Below are 8,207 nucleotides of genomic sequence, written 5' to 3'. Positions count from 1 at the left end.
CCCAGGGTGCTCCCCCAGCCATGTCTCCCAAGGGAGCTGTGTAGGGACAGGGGCAAGGTCCAGCAGCTGTGTTGGTTCTGCAGTGTCACAATGGCCACTTGGTTCCATGAAGTTCCTCAGTGTCACCATGGTCTCCTTGGATCCATCTCAAGCCGGCTGCTTTGTTCTCTGCCCCGAGATGTGTGGGGTGGTTCTGAGGTGGCCAGGGCTCTGGAGGATGAGTCTGGACTCTTTGATGTTCAGTCTTCGGGTTGTTTATTATTTCTTATCTATAAGGTTTTCTCTCTGCCCAGCTGAGATCCTCTCAGCATGGCAGCCACAAGCACTCTCTGCCGCCCCTGAGGCGGTGTTGTCTTTTATACTGCAAACTACGTATATCATATTTACTTTTAATTCCCAATACCTGTCACCTATGTTAGACAGTGCACTTCTACTCTAAACCAATCCCCAAGTGCCAACATCACAGCAGAAAATGGAGAACAAGAAGAAGAAAGAAGAAGGACGAGACGTGCCCTGATCCCTCCATCTTGTCCCCATAACCCCTATACCAAAAATCCCAAAATCTATATTTTCACCCTGTGAACACCCTGTAATTACACCATTCAAACCCATGTGACTTTCAAATTCCCATACCAAGTTGGCAATTCGCTAGAAGGATCAAAATCAAGTCACCAGGTGTTCCGGGCACCATGCCAGGATCTCCGAGCCCCCCGGAGGGGTCTTCGGCGACTCTAGACATCCGGAGTGATGTGCTGAGTTCCCACAGATCCACAAGGTCACAATGGTCAATTGGTTCCATAAGACCCTGTTTTATCACAATGACCCCTTGATTCCATGAGTTTCTGCACTGTCAACAGCAGTTCCTTGGTTCCAATGATGTCCTGGTGTGTCCCAATGGATTTTTGGTTCCATAAAGTTCTGCAGTGTCAAATTGGCCATTTGGTTCCATGAGGCACCTTCGTATCATGAGGATCTCCTTGGTTACATGTTGCCCAGAAGTGTCACAGTGATCTCCTTTGTCCCAGAGTGTGACAAATGGCCCCTTGGTTAAAAGAAGCCCCACAGTATCACAAGGGTCTCCTTGGGCCCAGAGGAACACAACAACTTTACATAAACATTGAGCAACACTTGCCTAACACACCTGGGAACACCTGTCTGCGTCCCAAAGAAGGGTTAAAGGTGAGAATGGCACCAGCAGCTCCCATCTGCAACAGAGCAGGGAAAAGGACTGGGACAGAGATTTCAGCTGAAAGACTCAGGGAATTCTGCTTACAGAGATCATTTCTGGTCACACTGGCCCTTGTAAAGAGGTGACATCATTCCAGGCAGCTTGTACTGAGCATTTGGTTCCTGAGTGGGCTTTGCGGTTTAGGAAACCTGCTCAGGCTCTTCCATTCCTTCCTTACAAACAGGAAAACTTCTCCCAGAACTCTGTGCAGGCACAGCCCTGAGGAGAGCAGGTGGGACATGGTGTAATAGGCTGGGACATGAAGCTGCAGAACTCAGGGGACAAGGTTCTGATGTAAGGCACAGGGATGTCACTCCAGGGTGGAAAATGTCAGACATGGTGGGGCTGGGGGTGAAAAGCAGGTTGTCCAAACAGGGTTACCCTGTAGGAAGAATGAGCCCCTACACAAGGGGCTCATTCTTCCTACTTGTCCTACTTGTCTGAGCAACAAGACCAATTGGAGAATGCTTCTATCAGCTCTTCTCTGAACTGAAAAATAAAGAAATACTCACTTGATTAAAACAAAACAAACTCCTAAGGTGCACTTTGAAGTCTTCTTCTTTAACAGAACTCCAAACTGACTTGAATCAGCTGTACGGACCCAGAAGACTTGAAGACAATTGAGGGAAGATGAAGAGCCCCCTAGGGCTTTCTGTATTTTAATCAGCCCCACGGTGGATTTGGGGCTGAGTCCAAGACCCTCAGGTGTTATGAACAAGTTCATAAGATAATATAATTAGAGCTGGTAATGTTAATCTGAAATTGTAATAAGTCAATTGTGTTAATTAAATTGTTGTTAAATGTTAAACCTCTAAGTTACCCCCACTGTTAATCCCCTTACCTTACCGGTAAGCATCTGTCGCGTATTGCCTCCGCTGCTCCCCAAAATGGCGTTGGGTAACACCCCTGGGAAAGTATGTAAATTAAGAGACATTCAAGAAAATCTAACAAAAGACCATAAAAACGATGAGCTAGCTGAAGATTTAAGGAACTAAGTGACAGGTCCTACCAGCAAAAAGTTCTCCTACTCCATCAGCAAGGTTTTAGATGTCACTGTGACCTGACTAGAACTGGGTCAGAATGAGGACCCTAGATGATGAGCCAAGCAGTTGTCTTTCTAGGCATGCCCATGAGGACAGAAGGCCCAGTTCTAGTGTGAAGCAAAACTGTCTGCCTTCTCCTCTGCAGAGTGAAAGGGAGTAGCAGTGGTGTGTGTGACCCCTCGGGCCCCCACCCAGAGCTCATCACTCAATAAAGGCATCCAAAAGGAACGAGTCTCCTTGCCTAATCTTTTTGTCAGGGACCGAGAGAAGGTTGAAGAAGCTGCTCAAGGAGTCAGCAGCAAAGCTCCAAGTCCCATGAAACATCAATGAGCCCCACTGAGGTCAGGGACTGCCAAAGCCTCCCCAGGGACTGGTGACAGCAGGTTCTCGAGGCCAGGGTTGCAGGGAGCCAAAGGCTCTGAGCAGGGAACTGCAATGCTGAGTGTCGTTTATAAAACCCCTTAATTGGCTTTTGCATTAGTGACTGTTTTACATTTGTAACCATTAATTAGCTTTTGCATTTGTAACTGTTTAAAGTCACTAGTTTGATCAATTAAAGGTGTTCAAATTAATGCAGTAAATATTATAAAATCATAATAAAGTTATAATAGTTATTGAGTACATTCCTATTTAATGTTTAGCAATAGTTAACAAATTAAGAACTGAAATAAAAACAGCGCAGGCCCTCAATGGGTCTGCAGTCTCCGTCATCTCTCCCAGCATAGCTCACAGAAGGAGAATATGCACACGTTCGTCCACTGGGGGTCCTACCCTTACAGCAACACCTAGGCAGACACCCCAGTGTTTCTCCTTCTACTACTTCCCGGCTCCAGGTCCCGGTCCCAGGTAGCTTCTGTAGTCAGGGCGAGGGGTACAAAGGTCTCCCTACATCTCTGCAGGTCTAGCACTCTGTTCCTCATGTCTACAAATCACTCTAATTTCTTAATTTTATAGTTGGCTCATTGTTTTGGGGGTTTTTATAAGTTCAACATGTCCCAGGGTACACTGGTTCCGAAATCTGCATATTCTGATGCTCCCCTCCTCCCCATGTTTAGTCTTCTCTCTCCCTCTGTCTGCCGAGAAGGGCTATCAACTTGCCCTGCTAGGGTCGTTCAATGATACAAAGAGAACGATTAACTCTAAGGACTTGTAATTAACATAACAAGTAACACTGCTGCAGCAACTCCGGGGTCTAAAGATTTTGTAAACCTCCTTTTTTCTCTCTACAGAAAAAGAATTTTAGCAAAGCTCTGTTCATAACAAGAACCATACTATTTTTATAATTCTTTTTTCTTAACTTAATTACATTATTTGTAAGTTTAATGATCTCTTTTAAGTATCAAACTTTCAAAGGTCCCGGCGCAGTTTCCCCTCACCAAGAGCATGCAGCATTTTACAGATGATTTCTAACCCACTTCAGCGAACTTGTAACTTGATACCATAGCAACTGTGCATACTAATGAGAGACCTTCCCGCCAAAAACCTCAGAGATATCTTCGCACCCCAGTGACAGCACACTATTGGAAAGAGTATCTTACCTCACAGTCTATTAGCACCAATCACCAGAGACTATGGGTGTGGAACTGCAAGTATAGGCTCAAGGGACTGAGAATATAAAACGGGCAACCTGACCCTTTTGCTGTCTTTTACTGTTCCTTTGACTGTGAGTTTCCTGTGTGAAAAATGCATATTTTATTATTAGCTTTTCACAAATATTAAAATGAATATTATATGTGTTATGTTAGAAAGTTATGCTGTATTAATTTTCTTAAGTAGTGTGTTAAATATAGTTTTAGCTTTCAACATAATGTTAAAATAGAAACTATGTTATGTAAGATACTTTTTTTAAGAAAGAACTCGCACTGAGATAGCAGCCAGAGGATGCGGGTTTTTGGGGCCCGGCCAGCTGCAGGGGACCCCGAAACTGGGTGGGTGTGGGCAGGTCTCCTCCTCGGTGCATCCTGCCGCAGAGAATCTCTGCCGCGAATACACACACAGTCCCGATGACGAAATGTCGGCGTGACCAGGTAAAGGGAGGGCTCGGAGACACCAGTGTTTGTTCCAACAGGCTTTAATGTTGGGTAGTCTGAGGGCGCGGGCGGGGAGAGAAAGCGGGATACAGCCTTGCTGAAGGGTACCGGAGCCAGGGTGCTGAGTCCTGAACCCGGGCGGGATCAGGGTTTATAAGGGGTAAGGGGTAGGTGGGCTCAGGGTACACTTTGGACCACTAAGGAGGGGGTACAGAGGACAGAAGGCTGTCTTCAAAACAGTCTTCTTGAGGCATGATATAGCAGTCACAATCCCTATTGTAATGATGACCCATAACAGGCTTCTTAAAACAGAGGAGGCCTACTCGGGAATTCCTCATTGATTGAAGTCCAGCCAGCTGGCCGCCTTTTCCTCAGTATGTCGTTCACCTGGTTTAACAGTCCTTTTATGTTTGCCTGTATGGAGTTGCTATGTGGTGACAAATTGAAACAGCAAAGTCCTTCAAAGTCCTCGCACCCATGGCCATGGGTTAGCAGCAGAAAGTCAATTGCTGCCCTATTTTGCAATGTGGCATGCCTGGTGGTCTCCTCATCTGCAAGAAGATCAGATAGCGCAGCGGACGTTGCAATGGCCTGCTTACTAAGCCAACACCCCAGGTGAGAAATCTCACCGAGGGCCTTCGCAGTGGCAACCCAGGGCAGAAAAATGGGTACCGCAACCCTCTTTGTTCCCCAAGTGTAAATGTGGCTATCGCAATCTGGACCGAATTCTTCGAAGGATCTCTTTTGGCGGGCCAATTTGTTATTCTGCTTCCAATTATGCAATAGGGTGGTATTTGGGGTGAGGGTAGTCAGCTGGCCAAGGCTGCAGGGACCCCTTTGATGTTGGAGGGGATTCCTGCCCACACCCTATCACCACAGATAAGAAACACTCCCCTTGGGAGCTCTCTGGGGTATGACATGGACTCGGATGGTGTGGTGCTGGTGTAGTTGCACCATTCAGCTTATCGTTTGGCGAGACATCTTTGCTTTGTGGTTTTGTGGTCTGCCAATTAGGTCTCGCTCTATGCATGAAGTTAATGCAGTACTTTGACCTAGATGAGCCCAGCAGGTCTAGCTCTTGGGGCTCTTGTGAGGCACATGGAAGAATCCTTGTCCATCCATCCCAGGAGTCCACAGGGCTGGGTTTCTTACCTATGAACGGATAGTCCTTTTCCAACAGGGGGATCCCCACCAGGCACATAGATAACGGATCGTCCATGCTTCCCATGGCCATACAAAAGTTGTCCTGTTGGAGGGACTTCACCAAGGTGACCCAGATGTTCTGTTTGGGCTGGGGGACGATCCAGCCTGAGGTCACCTGGACAGAAGCGAGGATGCAGGCGAAGGCGGCAAGACTGGCTGCATAGCTGGGGATGCCCAGGATTGTGGCGATGAGAAGCATGTTCCTCTCCCTTGGTCCGCACCGGTGTACCTGATCTTTTTTGGGGAAACAAAGGCCCATTAGAACGGGTTCTCTTTTTTCTTGCGACCTCCTTGAAGACACACAGGCACTGTGTAACATCTCTGTGCTTCTTAAATCCCTGACTATGCTGAGCTCATAGTAAAGCTCCTTGGTGCCTTGATTGACACGTGTTTGCCTGGCAGGTGTAAAGCCACCTACATGAAAAAACACACAACCTCAAAAATACCTTTTGTATGAAATGCACGCGACCTCAAAAACGCCTTTTATATGGAAAGTATGTGACCTCAAAAATGCCTTTTATATGAAAAGCATGTGACCTCACTTTGTACATGTGAAAACATGCGACCTCCAAAAACACTTCTTACAAAAGGCATGGAACCTTGCGAGTACCTGTGCAACTTCAACCTATCTCAAATTTTCTTGATTTTCCTTGCAACCTCAAAAACAAGGGGCCCAAACAACCTCAACCTATCTGAAATTTTCTTGATTTTCCCTGCGACCTCAAAAACAGGGGGCCCAAATGACCTCAACCTACCTCAGACCTTCTTGATTTTCCCTGTGACCTCAAAAACAGGGGCCCAAATGGCCTCAACTTGCCTCAAGTTTCCCCTGTTTTTCCTTGCGATCTCTGTTCTCATGGAAAATACACATTCATTCCAAAAGAATGGTCTTTTTCCCCTTTGACCTCAACTGTAACTCAAACTTCCTCTGTAACCTCCCCCTTCTTTTTAGGTTGAAGAGGGAGAAGAAGGACGGGAAGGAGGAGAAGGAGAAGGAGGATGGGAAAGAACAGGGAAGGAGAAAGGGGGAGTAAGGGAAGGGGTGGAACCCAACGCGTGTGATATCGGCATTCGGAGGGAGGTAATGACTTCCTGCTGCGGTGTTTGGGGAAGGGTGGGAGTACGTCTTTGTACGAAATGTTCATCTGTTTGGTCAAGGGGATATATCTGTGTGTTATGAGCACTCTTGTGACCAGGTTTGGGTATGTTCCCTTCCTCCTTCTTCTTTTCCACGGGAAGGCTGATTCCAGGGCAGGATGGGCAACATGGTGGGCTTGTCTGTCGGCAGGTGGATCTTCAGGCACGCAATCGAGGTAGGGTTTTATGTACTTTCCCGGGATCCATTTGGGTCTGGCACCTGTGGAAACACAAGCAAAGCCTCTCCCCCACGTAATGAGTGGGTAGGGCCCTTCAATGATTTTGGACTCAGGGTCACAGATGAGCACAGGTGGTCTTTCTTTGAGATGTGCATGTGTGTTGTTGTGAAAGTGTCGAATAATAGGGGGATTTGGCTCCTTCTGGGAGCAGTTCATGAAGTTCAATACATACAAAGCTTTGCACAATCTCTGTATGGGAGTAGTGGTAGCTGTATCATGCTGCTGTTCTACCAGCTTCTTTATCTCTTTATGTGCTCCTTCTACTATGGATTGCCCTGTGGGATTGTGGGGAATGCTGGTAGTGTGGGCAATTCCCCATTGTTGTGTGAACTCCTTGAAGTATTTAGATGTAAATGCCGGACCATTATCGGTTTTAATATTTTTGGGGACCCTAAGGATCGTGAAAGCCATATAAAAATGCTTAATCACGTCCTTTGTCTTTTCCCTGGCATGTGCCGACTCAAATACTGCTCTGGAAAATGTGTCGATAGACACGTGGATGTATTTGAGCCTTCCAAAGGGGGTATAATAGGTCATGTCTGTTTGCCAGAGCTCGAGGGCTCCTAGGCCTCTCGGGTTGACCCCAAGTGGCATGAATGGTAAAGAAAAGGCTTGACATTTGGGGCAAGTTGCTACAATGGCTCTGGCTTGTTCTACGGATATTTTGAATTACCTGTGTAAAGCAGGTGCGTTTTGGTGATAGAATCGATGGCTCAACTGAGCCTGTTGAAAGATGTCAGGGGTGATGTGCAGTGCAGGACCAGAGTGTGCTGCCATGGCTAGGAGATCTGCCTTCCAGTTACCCTCGGTGATTGGTCCAGGCAGGTCTGTGTGAGACCAGACATGCATGATATGGTAAGGTTGCTCTCTGTGGGAAAGTAGCCAAATCAGTTCTGAGAGCAAGCTAAATAGTTTTTTGTTCTGGACTGCCTGAGCAGGGCATGCTCTACCTGCTCAGCTATCCCGGCAACATAAGCCGAATCAGTTACATTTAAAGGTTGCTGGAATTTCCTGAATGCTCTCACAACCGCAGCAAGTTCTATGATCTGAGGAGATCCTTCAACAATTTGGACATTGGATTCCCACTCACCAAAATTCGTGGAAGGTTCTGGATGAAAAGAAAAAACCTCAGAGTGGCTGGCCATGTTCCCATTGATCCCTTCGCTTCGCTGGGGCTGTGTACTGGTCCAAGGCGAAGCGGGAAGGGTTATCAGGCAGGGCAGGAAGAAGTGGTCTTCGCACAATCAAAGCGCAGCTTTTCCTGCTGCTGGCGCTTGAACAGCACTTTTTTCGTCTGACCGGCGCTTCTCACAGTGACGCGACAGTT

Source organism: Geospiza fortis, unplaced genomic scaffold, assembly GCF_000277835.1.
Source record: "Geospiza fortis unplaced genomic scaffold, GeoFor_1.0 scaffold140, whole genome shotgun sequence".
NCBI classification, from domain to species: Eukaryota; Metazoa; Chordata; class Aves; order Passeriformes; family Thraupidae; genus Geospiza; species Geospiza fortis.
The sequence above is the reverse complement of the archived record's forward strand: the minus strand, read 5'-3'. Positions refer to the sequence as shown.